Below are 21,006 nucleotides of genomic sequence, written 5' to 3'. Positions count from 1 at the left end.
TTCTAACTTCTTTTCTGCAGTTCCAGGGTGAGTCTTTCTTCATGACTCTTTAAGGAATGAGAAGCTCAGCTCAATGTTTTTATCCAACCTTGTTATTAATCAGTGAAATAAGTTGGAGGAGAGACGTTTGGTTCCTGTTGCAGCTCAGTGTTAATCTGGTTAATCTGAGAGATGAGCTCCAGTCTAACACTGCAGTGAGGATTAAAACCGGCCAGACAAGGTGAGGGACGGAGGAGAGGTCACCATCAGGAAGTTTGAACCTCTGCAACAAACTGCATTTTAATCACAACCAGCTGCTGATTTTACTGGGTTTTGCTTTTTCCAGTTAAATCCTTTATTTTCCGGTTTGGGTTGAATCAGGTGTGGCCCACGTTGGCGCTGTGGCGGGTCATATCCATGTTGGTTTATTCACTGAAAACAGGTTTACATTTTGTCATCAGATTTAAATGTAAAATATAGCAGAGATGTAGCGATCAGACCTTTTCTGTCCAACACTGATCTCCAGTTTTCATTCTGCTCTGATCTTCCAGTTCCTGGGATTTTTCCTCCAAAGAGAAAAATGTTCTGCAGGTTCTGAGTTTCAGGTAGAAGTTCTGAATGAAACAGAAAATATGAAGATTTTCCCACTTTAGGATTCAAAGCATTGACCTCTGACCTTCATGGGATGGGAATGTTTTACTTTAAATCAGGACTTTCTGAAAGGCAGAGTTGATGAAAAAATCTTTTTAATGCAAATATATTAAATTGACCAGGAAAAGGACAGAATGAGCAGCAAATGAACAAAATGCAGAAGAAAAATGTTTTTATTTAAAACACATGAAGAAAAACTGCAGCAAATTTACAAAAGGAAGATTTAATATTCAAATCTGACATGTTGAGAAAAATAGGAGCCGATAGAAACAGAAAATGATCAGTGATTGAGAAAAACTGATCAACATTTCAATGAAATCTGATGAATGAAAAATAAGAGAAACAACATCTTGATATTCAGTGTGAAGCTTTGACTGGAAACAAACAGAAAAACATGAGGGTCCTGGAAAAATCCTGGAATAATCCTGGAATAATCTCAGCTTCCATCTTTAAAGGTCTGTAAGCAGAAAACATTTCCAAGGACTCAATCAGAATTGTTTCACCAAGAAATAGATTGTAGAGACTGAACTACCTGTTCAACAGTGAGAGAGTTTCTCTGACAGGAGGAAAATCTTTAGACTCTTTAGACTCAACTCAGCACAGAAACACTGAGGAACCATAAGAACAGAACCTAAATCCAGGAATCAGAGGTTCAGTGAATGTGGTGTTGAAGGTGTGGAGGAGGATCAGTGAGTCAGAGGAAACTCTGTAGAAGGACAGAATGCCAGCAGGACAGTCCACATACACTGCTACTCTGTTAGAGACAGAGGAGGAGGAGAGAGGAGTTTGTCTGTTATTGTGCCAGACAGAGTAACAATCATCATCACAGCAGATCAGACTCCAGGAATGATCATTCAATCCAAACACACAGTCTCCACTGTTTCCTTTCCTCCTGATTCTTCTGTAACTCACTGATATATAAACTATTCCTCTCCACTCAACCTCCCAGTAACAGCGACCAGTCAGACCAGTTCTACACAGCAGCTGATCCCAGAAATCAAATCTGTCTGGATGATCAGGATATGACTGAAGCTCCTTCACATATGTCACCTTCCTGTTGTCTTCAGACAGTTTGAGTTTTCTGCTCACTGTGTTTGTGTCGATGGTGAGTTGACAGGAATCTGATGGAGAGAACAAACACAATCCAGCTGCAGTTATTGATCATTTATTGACACTTTGATGATGACTCCTGAATGAGTGATGTGACAGTTTAAAGATGGTTGAATGTGAGCTGCTTTGTTGTCATGAATCAGATGAAAAACACACTTACATTTCCTCAGACCTGGTGTCAAGAATGGGACTCCAGCAGGCTCCACCCTGAAAGGAGGAGGGGGGTCAGACCATCAGTCTCTTTCAGCAGCAAACATGGACATTACATGTCTCTCAGACACACATTGTCCTCCACTGAGACAGGAACAGTCCAACATTTGGATTGCAAACTGCAGTGGATGTAGGAAGGACAGTTGGTGCTGCTGCAGCACAACTCATTTCTCCAAACACAGGAAAAGCTCCAACAGAGAGGAGAAAGGAAATCCCTCAGTAACAACCTGAAGAAACTCACTGAAGCCTAAAAGGACATCAGGAAACTAAGGAAACATTTCTGGAAGCTCAACCTGATTTAATAATCAGCATTAAAATACAATCAATCTAAACTCTGACACAACACCTGGATACCTGTTCCATCCACACTCCCACACACAGATGAAGGAATGAAACACTAAACAGCCCTGCTGCTGAAAACCTGCTGTGGCCTCACTGTAATATCCAGAAATGTTGGATTGTCCTGCTGTTGCAATCAGAGGCCAAGAAGAAGCTTCAAGTTCTTCTCCTGTTCAGCTCTACGTTCCTGTCAGAGACTTCAGCTCCTCATGAGGAGAACAACTAAAGCCTGGAACAGACTGACACTAACATCCTGACATCTCATCCCTGAACAAAGCTTTGCAGCATCAAGGTAACTCTTAGCGCCATATATGGACAGATTTCCTCTAAAGGGGGCGGAGCCTGGATTGGAGGAACCAGCAGCAGCTTCCAGGAACAAACCTTGGGAACCTCTGGAGGAGAACATGGAGATGAGATTCCTGCTTTAATCAGTGGATTCATTGATAGAAAGCATGACGACTGAAATATCTGAGAGCTGCAGCTCCATTTTCTACAGATCTGCTGGAACATCAGATAGAAATGAAGAATTTCATCATATCACATCAAATCTGTTCATCTTCCACAGAAACAACTGAATTATTGACCTGAACTGGTTCTAAAGGTCTGGATGGTAAAAACATCCATTGTTTTTATGTCTCATTAGTTTCCAGAAAGAGTTGAAATGTTTCAGAAGCTTTTATCCAGCAGCTCAGTAAAGATCTCTCCTCTTTCCAACCTGATTTAGTCCATGAAGCAGAACATCTCTGCTGCTGCAGCAACAGGAGGAAACTTCTCCAGCTCTCAACTTCTACACTCTGACTGCTTGGAAACAGATCAGGGAGGAACAGCCTTTTCTCCAGGCTGCCTCCTCCTGACTCTAGCGCCACCTACTGGCTGTTCACCAGAGGTGGAGAAAGAACTCAAACATTGTACTTAAGTAAAGGTACAAATAAACAGACAAAAATGTTCTCTAGTAAAAGAACCACATTAACATTTTTACTTGAATAAGTATTTAAAAATACTTAAAGTATTAAAAGTTAAAGTACTTGCTGAATGTTTTACCTAATGGCTAATGCAATATCATTAAGTGTACTTATCATATTTAATATTAATACATCAGTAATGAGCCTTTTAATGATCAATGCTGCAGATAAATCATGTTTTATTGTGTTTACTCTCTGTGACAGTTTAGATTTAGATTTGTGATTCTATGCATCAGAATATCAGGATGACCTGCGTCTCTCTAACAGTCCTTAACTACAGTCATTTTCAATAAATTAGAATATTTATGAAAAGTGTTTCAGTAACTCGGCTCACAAGTTAAATATCATACAGATTAATTCCCCACAAACTGTTTTAAAGCTTTTATTTATAAATTATCATGATTTGTTGCTTATTGTCATGATCTGTGTTCATTTTGAGTCCTTTGAGTCTCTGTCCTGTCCTCCCTTTGATGATTCCCAGTTGTGTCTCATTCCCCGATTACCTTCTGTGTATTTAGTGTCACTTGTGTCTCTGTTGGGTCCTCGTCTCACCTGGCTTCCTGTTCCCTATAGTCTGTGTGCCCAGTCTCTCGTCTCATCCTTCATGTACCGGTTGCTACCGGCGTCCAGCCCAGGCTCCGCCCGGCCGAGCTGCCCGGCTTTTGGATTTGGTGGACTGAGTAATTTTTGGACATTTTTCATTAAAAACATTTATTTCTTTACATCCTGGGTCTCCCGCCTGCTGCCTTCACTACCTCACACCGTTTCCTGACACTTACAGTTAATGAAAACATGACATTTCTGATCAGATTACAGATCAATAAAAAGTATTAATGCAGAAATGTGGGTCTGATGAAAAATATGTTTAATATCTGCTGAAGTTGTTTAAAACCTGACCAACGAGCCTCATGGGAACCAATATTCTAATTTATTGAATATGACTGTAAATGTAAATATGAGATGGAGATTATTCACATTAATTCAGTAACCAGGATGTGGAGGAGTTTAACGTTACTGGGACATTCATGGCAGGAGACGCTGCGCTCCATGCGCCCCGACCGCAGTAATCAATGTTACTGCCAGTTCAGCTGCTTACAACTATTTAATTGTTTTATTTATTGCAGTCGATTTAAACTAGAAGCTTGGTAAGATTACATAAAACTTCTCTAACCTAAATCAGTTTAACATCCAAAACTCAGACAGCATTTAGCAGCTTAACTTTCCTCGATATGTTTTTCAGATTTGATGGTGAATTTTTGAAAGCTAGCAGTTCATGATATCAGGGAGGCAAAGGCGGCACCAGAATCATTGATTACTTTCAAACTAACCAACAAATCAAAAAGCGCAAAGCGACTTGGATGTAACTTGTAACGCAACGCTTTATAGAAATGTAGTGAAGTAGAAAGTACAGATACTGTAAAATGTAGTGGAGTAAAAGTTCCCACCATTAAATCTACTTACGTACAGAAACATGAAAAATGTCCTTAAGTTCAGTAACAAAGTTCTTGTCCCAACAACCAGGATCAGGTGAAGGACCTCTGCAGTCCCATGATGCTTCCTCTCCCTCTTCTAAACCATCTGATGGGCTGATATCATCCCTCTACTTTATCAATAAAATGTTATTTTTCCATAGGCAGAGGAACCGGGGGACGTATCACCCCCCCCAATACTGGTGACAGTCACATTCGTCTCACCTAATAATTTCACCGAAGTTGCGAAGAATTTTGAAATCTTCCACTCGCGTGCTTTTATTTTGAAGGCCCCCCTTTAAGGCTCAGAGGGCTTAAAGGCAACAGGAGTCAGAAACTCCATGTGAAAGAGGTAAACAGTCTGTCAGGAATGTTGCCATGAACATTGTTTGTTTATAATATCTTGCTGTCACTTTACTTTCACATCTATAACAAAATATTTTTGGTTAAACCGTTTTAATTCTGGAATACTCACAGTCCAAAATGTTACTACTAACTTTGTCTAAAAGTTAGCTACTCTAGTCACAATGTTTTACTTCATCACAATGAGGCTGAAACAGCAGCAAAATTAGCCTTTAGCAACGGCTACACAACACCTGATCATACTGACCACTTCACATGTTTATTATATTATATTATATTATATTATATTATATTATATTATATTATATTATATTATATATTCAGGAGAATGGCGGTGCTAGAATGATGTTGAAGAAAAGTGAAGAAGCTCTGGTGAGTCTTCATTTAGTTTATTGAAATATGTATTAACCGGTTTTAATTTTTAAATAAACTAAACTATTTTACTATGAGGAGAGCAGGTCAGGGAAGACAGGAGAGCAGGTGGAGTTTCAGGGTGTGAAGATGGAAAAATGATGTCAATTTTAGTAGAACCAGAAAGGAGAACATGTGACGACTGATGTCAGGTTGATTTCTTTCAACATTTCAATATTTTTTTTCATTATGTCCACACTGTAAGGGTAATGGTTAGGAGACATGAAAAGAAAAGCGCTTGAGGAGAGATTTAAAAATAAATGAGTGAAATTTTTTGCTGTCAGAAACGGGTTACTCAGTAAATAGAGTTCAGATGTATAATAACCTATACATCTGAAAATTATTAAGTTGTTTAAATTCTCATTCTGTATGATAAAAACATAGTTTTTTATATTTAGTTAATTCACATTCTGATCCTGTACATTACTGTAGTGTCTGTTGTAAATACATGAATCTTTGCAGGGACATCAGGATGCAGAGAGAGGGAGGCAGAGACAGAAACATGTCAGTAGATATTTTAGTTAAATGTTTGTGGCTGAAAATGACAGGAGAAAAAAACATTTAGGCTTTTTGCCTCAGTGTTTTTCATTGCTCATGTTTGGTAAGTTGCTGAATGCAGGGCTGGAAAGTGAGATTGAGTTATCAGGGAGGAGCTAAGGTGTCTGTTAGATGTGAAAAGTATCATTTTTATTTATTTTGTAGATCAAATTGTTTTTAAAAGAACAAAACTTGTTTTTTAAATTTTACTTTTTCCTCATCATTCACTGCAATTCTTCATTTCCTCTGGAAAACAAGGGATTTCCATTCTCTCCTGATTCCTTTCATTCCTTGGATCATTTTCCAGATGTCGCCCCCTGGTGGAGATCAAACTACTAAATGGATGAAACTGTTAAAATTCTCACTTTCTTTCTTTGCCTCATGAATAGTTTTCTTCACTTTTTATGTAATTTATATTTTATTAAATCCTGAAAGTTGTGAGTTTTGATAAAAATCTAAAGTTCTTTATTTCTCTCTCTCAGAACTTTAAACATCCATCTGACCAACATGGAGTTACTTTTCTTCTCATCTTTGCTTCTTGGGGCTGATTGGTCTGGAGCTCCATCAAATATTGTTTTAAAGTCCTTTCTGTCATCAGTAGATCATCATGGAAATCTAACTGAACTTCTTTTATTAATTTAGTCAGAGTCCCTATTAAACTATTAAACCCATCCCACTCTTTAATTTTCCTTGTGAGCCGTTCTTAGTCTGGAGAATATTCCAGAAAACTGGGTAATGATCTCTGCCTCCAGATGAGGCGTCTAAATTTAATCATAATTATCAAACTAAATATTTAGCTTCAAACTAAAAGTTTCCCAGCAGACTGACTAAAGACATTTCTCCCTCTTCCTCCTCTATCAGACCTTCTCTGCTCCTGCAGCAGGTTCCTCCATACCTGAGAGCTTCCAGTCTCCAGTGTGGATCCTTCAGTCCAGCCGACAGCAGCTTCACTCCTGAGTCTCCTGGATGATTGTAGCTCAGGTCCAACTCTTTCAGATGGGAGGGGTTGGAGGTCAGAGCTGAGGCCAGAGAAGCACAGCCTTCCTCTGAGACCAAACAGCCTGATAAGCTGCAGACACACAATTCATCACATGATGAGAACATTGAGGTAGAACCCAAGGTCTGAACTGATGGATGGATGGATGGATGGATGGATGGATGGATGGATGGATGGATGGATGGATGGATGGATGGATGGATGGATGGATGGATGGATGGATGGATGGATTTGTAACATGTGGAATAAATAAGAAAGCCAATAAACTGCTGGGATCTGTAATTATGCTTCTTTTTGCTCCTAAGATGCAGCAATCTATCAAGTGCCCAGAGTTACCTGAGAGTTTCCAGGTTGCAGTTTGGACTCTTCAGTCCAGCAGAGAGAAGCTTCACTCCTGAATCCTGCAGGTTGTTGTTACTCAGGTCCAGTTCTCTGAGACTGGAGGACTGGGAGCTGAGAACTGAGGACAGAGCTTCACAGCTTCTCTCTGAGAGGTTACAGCCACTCAGTCTGAGGAGACAGAGAGAAAAATCTGTTATTTAACAATTCCTCAAAATGTGTCTTTTTTTCCAGTCAACAATGTTCCTCTTTACTGATTTAAGGTTTTATATATAATTATGTTGCCTTTTGTTGTGAACTGGTTCAGTCTATAGATGGGCCTCCAGCCATGAAGGACTGAACTAAAGGTAACAAGGAAGCTGGCAAGAGAAATATTAAATTCCTCTATGAACTAAATTAATCCCATGTCAGTTTTAACAGAAAGAGTCCAATGAAGCCTGAGAATCAAGGCTGGGCTGAAGAACAGCATCAGGCTTAGTTTGAGGATCAGCATCAGAGCTGGTTTGAGGGAAAACAGCAGCTTGAATATAGCAGAGCAAATCTGGAATTTCATCTTTCTATTTTCATCTATTGGATACAGAGATGGAAAACTGAGCAGCAACTGACAAAAACTATTTTTTGAACAAGAATCCAATTTTCTCAATAAAATGATTGTATAAAAAACTCCTTTTTATTTGAGAAAAAAAATTACAACAAAACTAATGTGGGAAAAATAGAAACAAATAGAAACAAATTTGCTCCTAAAACAATCCAAAAACAAGCACTAGCCAAACATTAAATATATGGAAATTTAACCCAGTATTTAAATTAAAGAGTTCTGAAAACACCCCACCAACCTGACACTAAAGGTTACTAAACACATAGAAAACACACTTTCAGAAGTCACCACAATTAAAACTGCATTCATAAATATCACAACATTGAACGGCCCTCCAAATATGTTTTAAACATTTTATTGGAATAGGATGGGCCACCAATATGTTACGATCCTCATGTCATCACACAGAACTCACAAAATATAAAGTCCAGACCAAATGATGTTTTTATCAAAGAGGTTTTATTAAACCCAAGTCTGGACACAAAGTGGTTCTGGCAGTCTTGGTAAAATAAAAGAGTGAGAGAACGAACAAATAAGGAAGCAGTTGGCCATCGGATTCAGGCCGCTGTGGGGCTCATACTGATTCTAATCTAACGTTCATAATAGTTATCTCTTCTTTAATTTCAAATTATTTATTATTCTTTCTACTGATATAATTAAATTCAAATAAAAACAGGTTATTGATCCCAAAAGGAAATAAAATCTTCTTGTGACTCAAATTAATTCAAATTCTTCAAAGTGTTATTTTAGATATTAATGACTGTTTAGCTTAAAAGATCTCTTGTGGTCTGACTTTATATTATATATATTCTAGATAAATTCCTCTACTTGTTTCTCTGAATATAGATGATTATTTTAACATGTTGCTCATCCTCTTCCTGTGTCATGTTCCGGGGTCTTTTAGCTCCTTTGTGGAGTTTTGTGCATGCACTCGTTTTTCTCCACCACTAGATGGCGCCTTGTCGGAGGGCGTGGATGACGTCATCCCACACCTGATGCGAGTTTGGCTCATCAGCGAGATGTTCAAGAGGAGCTGACTGCCAGTCCTTCGGCGCCTGAGTGTTAGTCAGTCACGGTACCTCTGAGCCCCTAGAAGCTTGCTTCTGGTTTGTCTTGTTGATCTGCTCCTAGTGAACGTTTTCTTTGTTGCTTCTCCTGCCTCCAGGTGTTTCCTCCTGGCTCCTCTACATCCGCTGATCCTGAGCCTACCTGTCCGCCCTCCGACGTACTCCCTTTGCCTCCTGGATCCCCGCTGTCAGACAAGTCGACCACCTGGAACCTCTGAGAACTAAAACCCCGGACGCTGCAGTTACCCTCCGACTTCTCTAACCTGCCGATCACAAGGATCTGCCCCTTCACTCTTAACATTGTCATTTCCTACAAACCTGAACTCATCACCTCCCTCTGCCTCTCTAGTGAACTGTTTGATTCCCTGAACCAGCCTCTCTCCCTGGACCCGACCCGAGCCAACTATTCCTGCCAGCAGTGTTTTCAATAAATTTATCTTTTATTTCACATTGCTCTCCTGTGTGGTGTTCTGCATGTGGGCTTGAAAAACGCACCCATCATGACATCCTGTTACTGAAACATTTCCACTTATTCTAGAATCTATAATTGCTCTCAGCCATATCTCTTCAATGCCAATAATATCTGTTAATGTAATTTATCTGAACAGTCGAACTTCCTGTCCATCAGCCAATCAGCTTCTTGTATTTTCTCAGTAGATCCATCAGTTGAAGCCCCGCCCAGCCCATGATGCTCCTGGTTTGTGAAGACAGAGAGACAAACTGAACTCTGATAGGAAACAGTTTCAAACTGATTTTCTCTCTCCAACCTCTTGGTTCCACATGGAGCTATATTTGGCCCCCTGCTGCTCTGACTACCATGTCATTGTGGTTCCAGTAGATGGGTCGGTTTCCCAGGTTCATTCAGTACCATGTGGAAAATTAATACAGTTTAAATGAGTTTGTTTGCAAAGTTACACAGTCAAAATTAACAGAAATAACTTGAGTTATTTAGCTTGTCATAAGAGAGAAAATGAGGTTAAAAAATATATCCATTAATTTATAAATGCCATGGTTGTAAACTAGATATTTAATTATCAAACTAAACATTTTGCTTCAAACTAAATGTTTCCCAGCAGACTGACTAAAGACATTTCTCCCTCTTCCTCCTCTATCAGACCTTCTCTGCTCCTGGAGCAGGTTCCTCCATACCTGAGAGCTTCCAGTCTCCAGTGTGGATCCTTCAGTCCAGCCGACAGCAGCTTCACTCCTGAGTCTCCTGGATGATTGTAGCTCAGGTCCAACTCTTTCAGATGGGAGGGGTTGGAGGTCAGAGCTGAGGCCAGAGAAGCACAGCCTTCCTCTGAGACCAAACAGCCTGATAAGCTGCAGACACACAATTCATCACATGATGAGAACATTGAGGTAGAACCCAAGGTCTGAACTGGACATTTTCACAAGAGGAAAAAAGTAAATAAATGAACCTGTCAATAAGATGAAATAGTAATAACACTCTAATTCTGTTACATGAGTAATAAAAATCAACATTTGTCACTTATAGAATGGATCAGAATATAAACATCCTTCATTTTTCCACAGCAGGGATTTCAGGTTTACCAGCAACAAGTTTAAGGTAAATGGAAAAATCAGATATTCAAGAAAATGTAAAAACAATAATAATAGGAGATTGTAGAGTAAGAACATATTTACAATAGAGGAATAATAATGCTGTACATTTAATAAAAACAGCATAATCAGTTTGAAAAAATGTGCAGCTGAGTAGGACAATTTATAATCATATGTAAGATGCGTATATTTGTACATTGAAACAGCAATAGACTATTTAAAAGACACTTAAAAATAAAGAATGTAACAGCCGGGATATATATAATTAATGAGTTTTTGGGAGCAGTTCTGGTTAGAAAGTCTAACAACTGCTGGGAGGAAGGATCTGCAATAATGCAAGAGTCTTTGTTGCTCTGAGTGTTTCACTGGCCTGGTGTAGCAGATTTATTTCTATAGATAGGTTTATAGTTGATGCATTTAAAACCAGGAGAGTGGACCAATCACACAGCTGGAGCCTCTACATGTTGCCTCGTGCTGCCACTGCTTGGTCTCTGAAGCGTGGATCATGTTCACCTCTTTTCACTCAAACTGGACACAGGCTGACCTGTATGGACATGGGCGTAAATCCCAGGCGGGTCGGGGGTCCAGACCCCCGCAATCTTGGAATTGTCCCCCCAAATAAATCATGAAAGAAACCTTTGTATTTAAACAATATCAATATAAAATGCAATAGAAACAAAGAACGAAGTAAATCTGCCATGCATCTAAGAAAAAACTAAGAATTAATTTTTATTTACCCCCACCATTGTTAGAACAATGGTTCAGTCCAAAGTGTAGGAGGAGCAACAGCAGTGCTGAATGACACAGGCTCTGTTAGAGCTGCTGAGGAGCTAGCTGTTAGCTGTGGCTCCGCAGCACAAAGAAAAAACCCTCCAGTAAGTAAATACTTAAAGCTAAAGACATTGTAACATTTTATTTACTTTCACTGCTCAATAGGAAGAAACACACAAACAAAAATCAGACCACAGTTTGTTCATTTCACTACTTCAGCTGAATCGTGATAAACTGCATTATTATGCCTTAAATTAAAACTGGCTACATTGCTTTCATAGACTTAGTTCCTTTTTCTGTCAAATGTGGCCAATATTTCAATTATGTTTAGCTCTTTAACTCTTACTTTAGTAAGAAGAGTTTGAATCTGGAGGGGCTGAGTGTTACCACTAGCAGACAGCTCCGTATGTGAGCCAAGAGCAGAGGGGCTATTGAAGCTGATAGTAATACAAAATAAAGTATGTCTTTATTTCTTATCATCTTCAATGTAGAGCCTTTAAAACCACAAAATAAAATGTGAATATTTTTCTAGAAATCTCTGGTGCTCAGCCTTAAATTTAAGTTATGATACTTCCCAAATATTCCATTTCTACATATTTATAGGTTCTCTGCCATCCAGGACATGAAAAAAGCCCTTGTTGCACATCATATCACAGTTCCACTCTGGAATTCACCAAGTTCTTGAGAGCAACACATTTTTTCACAAATGTTTCTAAAAACAGTCTACATGTGTAGAGGGGTGAAAAACACGTTATTAGTAAACAAAAACCAAGAAGTAAGAAAATAGGCACCCCAACATTATTTTTCATTTTGTATCTTAACTTTCTCGTTGTAATAAGTTATATACAGTAGCGTTATTTCATTTCGTCCGTGCAATTCCGCGCGCGGCCGCCAGGGGCGCTGTCGCGTTGGTGGTATAGAAAAGACTGAGCACATAAGAATAAATCTTCCTGTTAGATCCTGACGGAAGCTCAACGTGTGTCTCATCTTTTCTGTATCACAGGTTAGTAAAAATGTATTTTTATGCATACATTTGGGAGTTGAAGAGGTTATTGAATCGGGAGTTGACTAGTGAGTCATGTTGTCCGGTTTGTGATGCGTATTGTGTGGAAGGCAGGACACAGTTCTGGAGGCTGGTTTACGCTAATGCTAGCGGACTTTGTTTCTGTGTGTTGAGCTAGCTGAGAAACAGCTAAAGGACTGCTGAATTCATATTGAACTGGTTGGATTTTGTACATTTCAAAACGATTTTCAGATAAATGATGCTATTTTAATTGCTTTATCTGCAAAATGGCGTTTCCTTCTCAAAAACCAGCAAAACCACGACATTCGTAGCTAATGGCTGTTAAGTGTAAAGGTTAGTAAAGAGATGTAGCGTTAAAGGACCATTACACCTTTTTCAGTTCTGTATTTCTTTGAGTAGCAGATAAAGTACTATTGTTATGTATGTAGCCTGCGTTATATTTTGGGTTCATTCATTCCGATTCCTGTGAACGGTAAAAAAGAAAAAAGGGAAAAAAAGAGTTAAGATGTTTAAAAATGTTTAAAAAGCAATTTCCAAACACTAGTAATATTTCTATGTCAAATGCCTTTGTTATGTACAATTTTGTATTTTATTTCTGTATTTAATAATTGCCTAATTATTTTACTAGTTTCTAATTGGTTAAGGATACTGATCCTTGTTGCGCAATTGGAAGGGGAGAAAAAAAGAGAGAGAGTTCGGCGGAGGGAGGTGAAGGAGACAGTCTGCTCGGTTGTTCCTCCCAGTTAGCATAAGCTAAACTGAAACTTTCCCAGCTAAGGAAAGGCAGCTGCAGTCAAGTGTTCGGCCAGGACATTTATGAAAGCAGTGGACTTTGGTTATGTGCGGTGGGACACTTTTTCTTCTGTTTTATTCAAGAAGTCGCAGCTTGGACTGTTGTGAAAACTGACACGACACACGCGAGAGCACGCTAGGTTAAAAGACAGTGAGGAGGGTTGGCTACCGCGTCGGGGAGCTACACGACTGCTGTTCTTTGTGAACTTGGAGGCGAGAATCATCTTGGACACCGGAGGAGTTGTGGTTTCGTTTGGAAAAGGCGACCGAGATCGACTACACGGTGGGGACCGGGAGATTCAGTGCTGCGGGAGTCCATGCAGGAGGCGCGTGCGGAGCCACGAGCCACGACAGGTCCACGCTGTGAGCACATGAACGCTCTACTCTTCACTTCTAAACGCAACGAGTCAGGTACAGAGTCAATTTCTTTTGTTTGCTCATTGAGTGAAGCGGCCAGTGTTTAAGTTTCCAGGCCCCAACGCACTCAAGCGACGTTCAGGCCTGCAATGGGTACTTTTTTGGGTCATTTTAGTTATTATAAAGCCGGCATAGCTTAGGATTTGCTAATGACTCTGATGATTTTGTTTGTTGTATTTGTTTGTTAATGCCCTGAAAGTGACTGATGGACACCGAGGGTTTGATTTTTGAACTTTAAAGGGAAACTTTAATTGTAAGGTTTTGAGTTAATTCACATTCCTTATTGACTGTACATTGCTTTAAAGGTAATTTGAGTTATTTTAAGTTGTGCCCATTCCTTCGAATGTGTTTATGGTTTATTTACAAATGTAAGATATTTCATTTTACTACATTCAGGGTAATTTCATTTGAAATATATTTTCATAGTAAAAAGAAGAAAGACATTTACTGTTTCAATTCATTATTTCATTAACAGATTCTATAAGGGGACTCATAACTAATCCGATAATAACGACTACAGATTATCACCTTTTAATGATAGGAACTCAGGGCGCCCCGTATTTGGTTATTTTACATGGTTTTGGATGTTTAGCCAGCAATGTAGGCAAAGGGGTGCTACATGTAAAACAATACAGTTGTAAGATAAGATGTTTAAATATTAAAGTATATTTTATCTGTGCAGAATAGAGGTCATGAAGGCTATTAAAATAGCTAAAAGCAAATTCATGTACTTTATTTGGATTGTTAAAAATACAAAAGATTTGAAAATATGGAGTATGTTCATTGTACACAAGAAGAATAAATCTTAATGTTAGATGCTGACGGAAGCTCAGCGTGTGTCTCATCTTTTCTGTATCACAGTGTAACCCTGTCTGTGTGAGACGACACCTCGCTGTTCCTTAGACTCTGCGTTGTGTTTTCTTTAATGGTGGTTGTCGGAAGGAAACTTGAGGCAGAAATCGGACACACACGGCGGTTGAGATCGTGGTTCAGACCGTTTATTCGGACCAACCGACAGTGCAGCGGCTTCGCCTTCAGAATTCACAGCAAATACTGCGTGTCAATATAAGTCTCATTAACGCAGTTACTATTATTATTATTTTTTGTTTAACAAATACAGCATATATTAAAAAAAAGAAGAAAAAGACAAAACGATACAAAACTAACTACTTGGACATTAAAAGTAACATTTGGCTACATTGAGGAGCTGGTGGTCAGCATTGCTTACCTTCAGAATTCACAGCAAATACTGACCGTTGTACTGCCAGCGCACCGTAACAGACGCCAAGTACGGTGTTCTTCAACGGACACACTTTACCTACTTTCATAACTCAAAGAACAAATCTAACATTTTGGTGGCATCCGCTGACATATTTAAGCCACTGCCCTACAACAGCATGACACGTTGAGGGAAGATCATCTTCTACTTTACCCTCAGCCATCCAAGGCTGCAGGGTAACACATGCCTAGGTGCTTACTTTCATACACCTGTGGCCATGGAAGTTATTGGAACACCTGATTCCGATCATTTGGATGGGTGGTCAAATACTTTTGGCAATCTCTGCTAGCCCCTAGCGGATAGAAATCACCAGGATTGAGAACATTTTACCTGAGAGTTTCCAGGTTGCAGTTTGGACTCTTCAGTCCAGCAGAGAGAAGCTTCACTCCTGAATCCTGCAGGTTGTTGTTACTCAGGTCCAGTTCTCTGAGACTGGAGGACTGGGAGCTGAGAACTGAGGACAGAGCTTCACAGCTTCTCTCTGAGAGGTTACAGTCACTCAGTCTGAGGAAACATGGAGAAAGGTCTGTTATTAAACAATTCCACAAACTTTATGTTCTTTCAAATCAACATTGTTTTTATTGGACAACAAAGGATCTATCTTATTTTACACATACTTATATGTTTGGTGTGAACAGATTCAATTTATAGTTGGGCCTCCATCCTTAAAGGACAGAACTACAGGCAACAAGGATTTTGGAAAGATAATTATAAAATTACACAATAAACAAAATTAATCCAATTTCAATTGTAACATAAACATGATTTTTTTTTTTGCTTTAATATTCAACATTCTGTTCAGCTGCTGAAGTAAGTCTGTTTCTCTTTTGTGCGTCCGCCCACAGTGGGACACTTTGAAGAAACAATGCACCAATATATAAACTGAAACATGAATATATGCTTATCTCATCATTAGCGGATTTCTATCTATCAAAATAAAAAACTAACAATCTGTGTCCTTACAGAGCTTTGTTGGAGGCTTTAACCACTGGCAGCAGCCTCAGAAGAGCCTTCTCTGAAGCAGAGTATTTCTTCAGGTCAAACACATCCAGATCTTTTCCTGATGACACTAAGATGAAACCCAGAGCTGACCACTGAGCAGGAGACAGTTTATCTGTGGAGAGACTTCCTGAACTCAGAGACTGTTGGATCTCCTCCACTAGAGAACGATCATTCAGTTCATTCAGACAGTGGAACAGATTGATGCTTTTCTCTGCAGACACATTCTCACTGATCTTCTCCTTGATGTACTGAACTGTTTCCTGATTGGTCTCTGAGCTACTTCCTGTCTGTGTCAGCAGACCTTGTATGAATTTCTGATTGGTCTGCAGTGAAAGTCCCAGCAGGAAGCGCAGGAACAAGTCCAGGTGTCCATTTGGACTCTGTAAGGCCTGGTCAACAGCTCTCTGATGGAGAGATTTTTGTTTAGAGTCACTAAATGAAAGGCTCTCAGATGTTTGTGTTTCTTCCATCAGGTTGACACCGGAGTTGATGAAAGTCAGATGAACATGAAGAGCAGCCAGAAACTCCTGAACACTCAGATGGACGAAGCAGAACACCTTGTCCTGGTACAGCCCTTTCTCCTCTTTAAAGATCTCTGTGAACACTCCTGAGTACATTGAGGCTGCTCTGATATCGATGCCACACTCTGTCAGGTCTGATTCATAGAAGATCAGGTTTCCTTTTTGCAGCTGATCAAAAGCCAGTTTTCCCAGAGACTCAATCATCTTCCTGCTCTCCTGACTCCAGTGTGGATCTGTTTCAGCTCCTCCGTCATACTTGACCTTCTTCACTTTGGTCTGAACCACCAGGAAGTGGATATACATCTCAGTCAGGGTTTTGGGCAGCTCTCCTCCCTCTCTGGTCTCCAACACATCCTCCAGAACTGTAGCAGTGATCCAGCAGAAGACTGGGATGTGGCACATGATGTGGAGGCTTCGTGATGTCTTTATGTGGAAGATGATCCTGCTGGCCTTCTCATTTCTGAATCTCTTCCTGAAGTACTCCTCCTTCTGTGGGTCATTGAACCCTCTGACCTCTGTCACCATGCCAACACACTGAGGAGGGATCTGACTGGCTGCTGCAGGTCGTGTGGTTATCCAGAGGAGAGCAGAGGGAAGCAGTTTCCCCCTGATGAGGTTTGTCAGCAGAACGTCCACTGAGGTGGACTCTGTAGCATCAGTCAGGATCTCCTTGTTGTGGAAGTCCAGAGGAAGTCGACTCTCATCCAGACCATCTAAGATGAACAGAACCTGGAAGTGTTCAAAGCTGCAGATTTCTTTGGTTTCACTAAAGAAATGATGAATCAGTTCCACCAAACTGAACTTTTTCTCTTTCAGCAGATTCAGCTCTCTGAAAGTAAATGGAAATATGAACTGGATGTTCTGGTGGTCTTTGTCTTCAGCCCAGTCCAGAGTGAACTTTTGTGTTAAGACTGTTTTCCCAATGCCAGCCACTCCCTTTGTCATCACTGTTCTGATTGGTTGATCTTTTTTAGGTGGGACTTTAAAGATGTCTTCTTGTCTGACTGTTGTTTCTGGTCTGTCTGGTTTCTTGGAGGCTGTTTCAATCTGTCTGACCTCATGTTCATCATTGACCTCTCCAGTCCCTCCCTCTGTGATGTAGAGCTCTGTGTAGATCTCGTTCAGAAGGGTTTGACTTCCTGCTTTAGCAATTCCCTCAAACACAGACTGGAACTTCTTCTTCAGACCAGATTTAAGTTGATGTTGACAAGCTGCACCAAAATGACCTAAATTAACACAATAATGAAAATCAGATATGAAAGAAAATTCTCTTTTGAATTTGATTACATCACTTCAGTAAATGTGTGATTTATCTATCATTTGAAATCTCTGAAGAAATCTTCTTACTGTTCTGCAGATGGTCAGCCAGCTTTTCCTGCTTCATCCTCCTCAGGAAGTTCAGTGTGATCTTCATCACTGCCTCTCTGCTGCTCCTCTGTTTTTCATCATCACCTTCCAACACCTCATCATCATCCCTCTGACTCTCTGAACATTCTGGGTAATCTGGACTCAGACCTTTCTGGATCTTCTTCAGTTCTTTCTTCACATAAGTGACAATGTTGTCCTCCAGCATCTGGAATAGAATAATAGATGAAGGAAACATCAGAGTGAAATCATGGAGCCAAACACCAGATGGATGTTGGACAGACTGACAGTCCTCTGGTCTACAAAGTGCAGCATGAAGGTGACTTTGAACAGAACTCATGGAAAAGCAGTTCTTATACATGTACAGACCATAAATATGGAGTCCAGCTGTGTTTGTTGCTGCTGGACAGATGGACCACTGGGAACCTCTGAGCTCTGCTGGTGCACACTGTGGAGGAACCAGGAACAATTAGGAAGTCAGGAAATATTCATCCAACAGTATTCACAGAGAAAATCACCAAGAGTTGGACATTAAATTTCCTTAAAGCATAAAAACAGAGCATCACATAAAAATAATACAAAGTAGTTAGAAATATGAAGATGAACTACAATGATGAAGACCAGTAACACCAGAATCACCCAGTAGACATTTTAAGAGTTGGTGCTGAAGTTGGACTTGTAACAGTCCACACTGTCAGCAGATCTGTTGCTGGTGGAGAGAATGTCACAGAGCGTGGAGACAGTGAAAGTGAAGGCTCTGTCCACACAGGTCTTCAGGACAGTGTGGGAAATCCATCAGGTTTCTATGAATAAATCTGAGGTGATGTGGACATGGAGGAGGTCATGAAAATGTCTTCCATAGTCTGACATGGAGGCAGGAAGCAGCAGAACATCATCATCAACACACCAGAGATGAAGATAAGATGGTGTTTTCATTAGAACAGAGCAGCTGATTTTTGTAGATAATGGATCAAACCTCTCTGTAAATATAACTGGGAACATCTGGGTTCTTACCGGTTCTATTTCTACAGTTACAACAATTAGTAACAGCTCACCTCTGATGATGGAGGTCCAGGAGATTAAAAGTCAATGTTATTGTGGCACACAGGCCATTTTGATGAAATAGTCAAGGTTAATACTTTTTTTTTGTGTGTGTGTGTTATTTCCTAGTTGTGTCGCAGTTTGATGTGGTTGCGGAGGGGGATCAATATCACTCTGCCATTACTAGGTGATGATGGTGGTGGAACGGATGTTTTGTGTGCTCTTTTTCTAATGGCTGTGTAGCGACACCGCTAACTGAGTTACTTTGTAACAATTATTAAATTAAAATGTTGCGGACTCAGTCACAATATATTGTTGATTGTTTGCCACCACTACATTATGATCCATTGAATCATTGCTTTTAAAGAACACAAAGCTGGGTTCTGGTTCTTCTTGTGTGAAACTGATGGAACCTGGTAAAAAATGTGTCCTTGTTTGGTTCTGTTTTATAGATTAATTTTAGTGTGATGGTGTGTAAAATAAAGAGCTGTGAGACACAACAGAACCAAACAGATCATCAACTTGATGTTTTCAATGATTCCTATCAGAACCGGTCCAATCCTCCAACATGTTCCTGATCATTGATGCTACTGAATAATGTCCAGCCTTGTTTAAAGAGCAGAAAGATCTGATTCTGAGGCAAACATGTTGGTTTGAAATGACTGAGAGAAGTTTGGTGATCTTAGTGTTGAGCTCTGACATGGAGACGAACCAGGAATCATTTCCACTCTGACCATCCAAGGAGGATCTGATGGAGCTTCAATCAGAACTAGATGGTCCGTTAGAGACACTGAAGCCCACTGCTCAATCACATCTACATAATAATTTATTTAGTTTAACTGTAGAAATGGTAGATAATGCGTCATATTGGATGGTGTTTGAAACACAGAGATGTAATTATAATCATGAAATTAATTTATATAAACTTTTTTGTGTTAATTTTAATATTGTACAAAATAAATTAATACATTTGTTTTGAAAAAAATAAGTTGATGCAAAACAGAATAAAATCCAATTAAATGTTTGTTATTCAAAGGTCATGTCAACATAATTTATGGAATTGTGTCCTGGTTTAAAAGTTTATTCTGGTTAATTTTTTCCAGTATTCATCAGCAATAATTGCTTATGTATGGTGTCAATAACTGGCCAGTAGGGGGCAGCATCACTACCTGATTGATGGTTAAATTGATCTCAGTGAAACATCAGATCGAATTTTAAGACTTCTGTAAACTAGATGGACGTGTAGAAGCTCTGGGTAGAGACTGTTGATCTAAATGGACCTGATTAATACTCAAGTTATTTAATTAATTTTTGCAGTAGCAACAATCCATTTGGACTTTACTGTCTCCATGGTATCACATCAATGTTGTTTATGTGTTTGTATAAACAATAACTTTATACAAACTGAACAAAAAATAACTTGAAATTCATTCTAACGTTCCTATGACAACAGAACTTTTTATCATCACATGGCCACAATAACAGATATAAACAGAACAGTTACAGCAGTTAGAAACATCTCACCTCACTGATGGTGAAGATCCAGGAGATTTAAAGTTCATGAAATCAACCTTTGACCCGTCGCTCTTAAAGGACACACAGCTGGGTTCTGGTTCTGGTTCTGTTTTGAGTCTCTGATGGATCCTGACAGAAACATGATGATTAAAAGTTAATCAGTTCAGTCTGGATGAAGCAGCAAAGAGGAGCAGCAGCAGCTTCATCACCACGTCTGTTCTGGCCTGATATAGTGAACGCTGTGTGAAAAGGGCTGTGGACAGTTAGAGATGGTGACCTCACCTCTGACCTTTGCTCTGGCTCTCATCTTCCCCACACAGAGTGGTTTTAGAGGGAGGGACTCCCTCCTCTCTGTCCTCACACTGATCCATGCTGCTGAATTCACATCAGCTCACACACACTTTCTACCTTCACCTGCAGAGGAAACACACATCATTCATCTGCACATCAACTCTGATCATCCTTTACATCATTAGAGCTGGAAAAAGATCAGCTGCTCCTCCTCTGATTGGCTCTTCTTCTCTGCTTCATATCAGTGTCAGGTGAATGCAGTCAGACAGCAGAGAGGCAGAGGAAGCTGCCATCAGCTGCTGCACTTCTACTATCAGTCCACTAGATGGAGACATGGAGCAACATTTACATTCACTGATTCAACCTGAATAACAGGAAGTATTTTAGTTAATT

General features: G+C 39.8%; 1 pseudogene; it reads right to left on the bottom strand.

Moving 5' to 3' along the window:
• LOC102219940 overlaps positions 1-20,626 on the bottom strand; it is a 43,226-nt pseudogene extending 22,600 nt beyond the window's left edge.
• Between the last annotated feature and the right edge of the window lie 380 nt (positions 20,627-21,006).

Source organism: Xiphophorus maculatus, chromosome 8 (assembly GCF_002775205.1).
Source record: "Xiphophorus maculatus strain JP 163 A chromosome 8, X_maculatus-5.0-male, whole genome shotgun sequence".
Lineage (NCBI taxonomy): Eukaryota > Metazoa > Chordata > Actinopteri > Cyprinodontiformes > Poeciliidae > Xiphophorus > Xiphophorus maculatus.
Note: the sequence above shows the minus strand (reverse complement) of the source record. Positions and strands in the feature narration are given on the sequence as shown.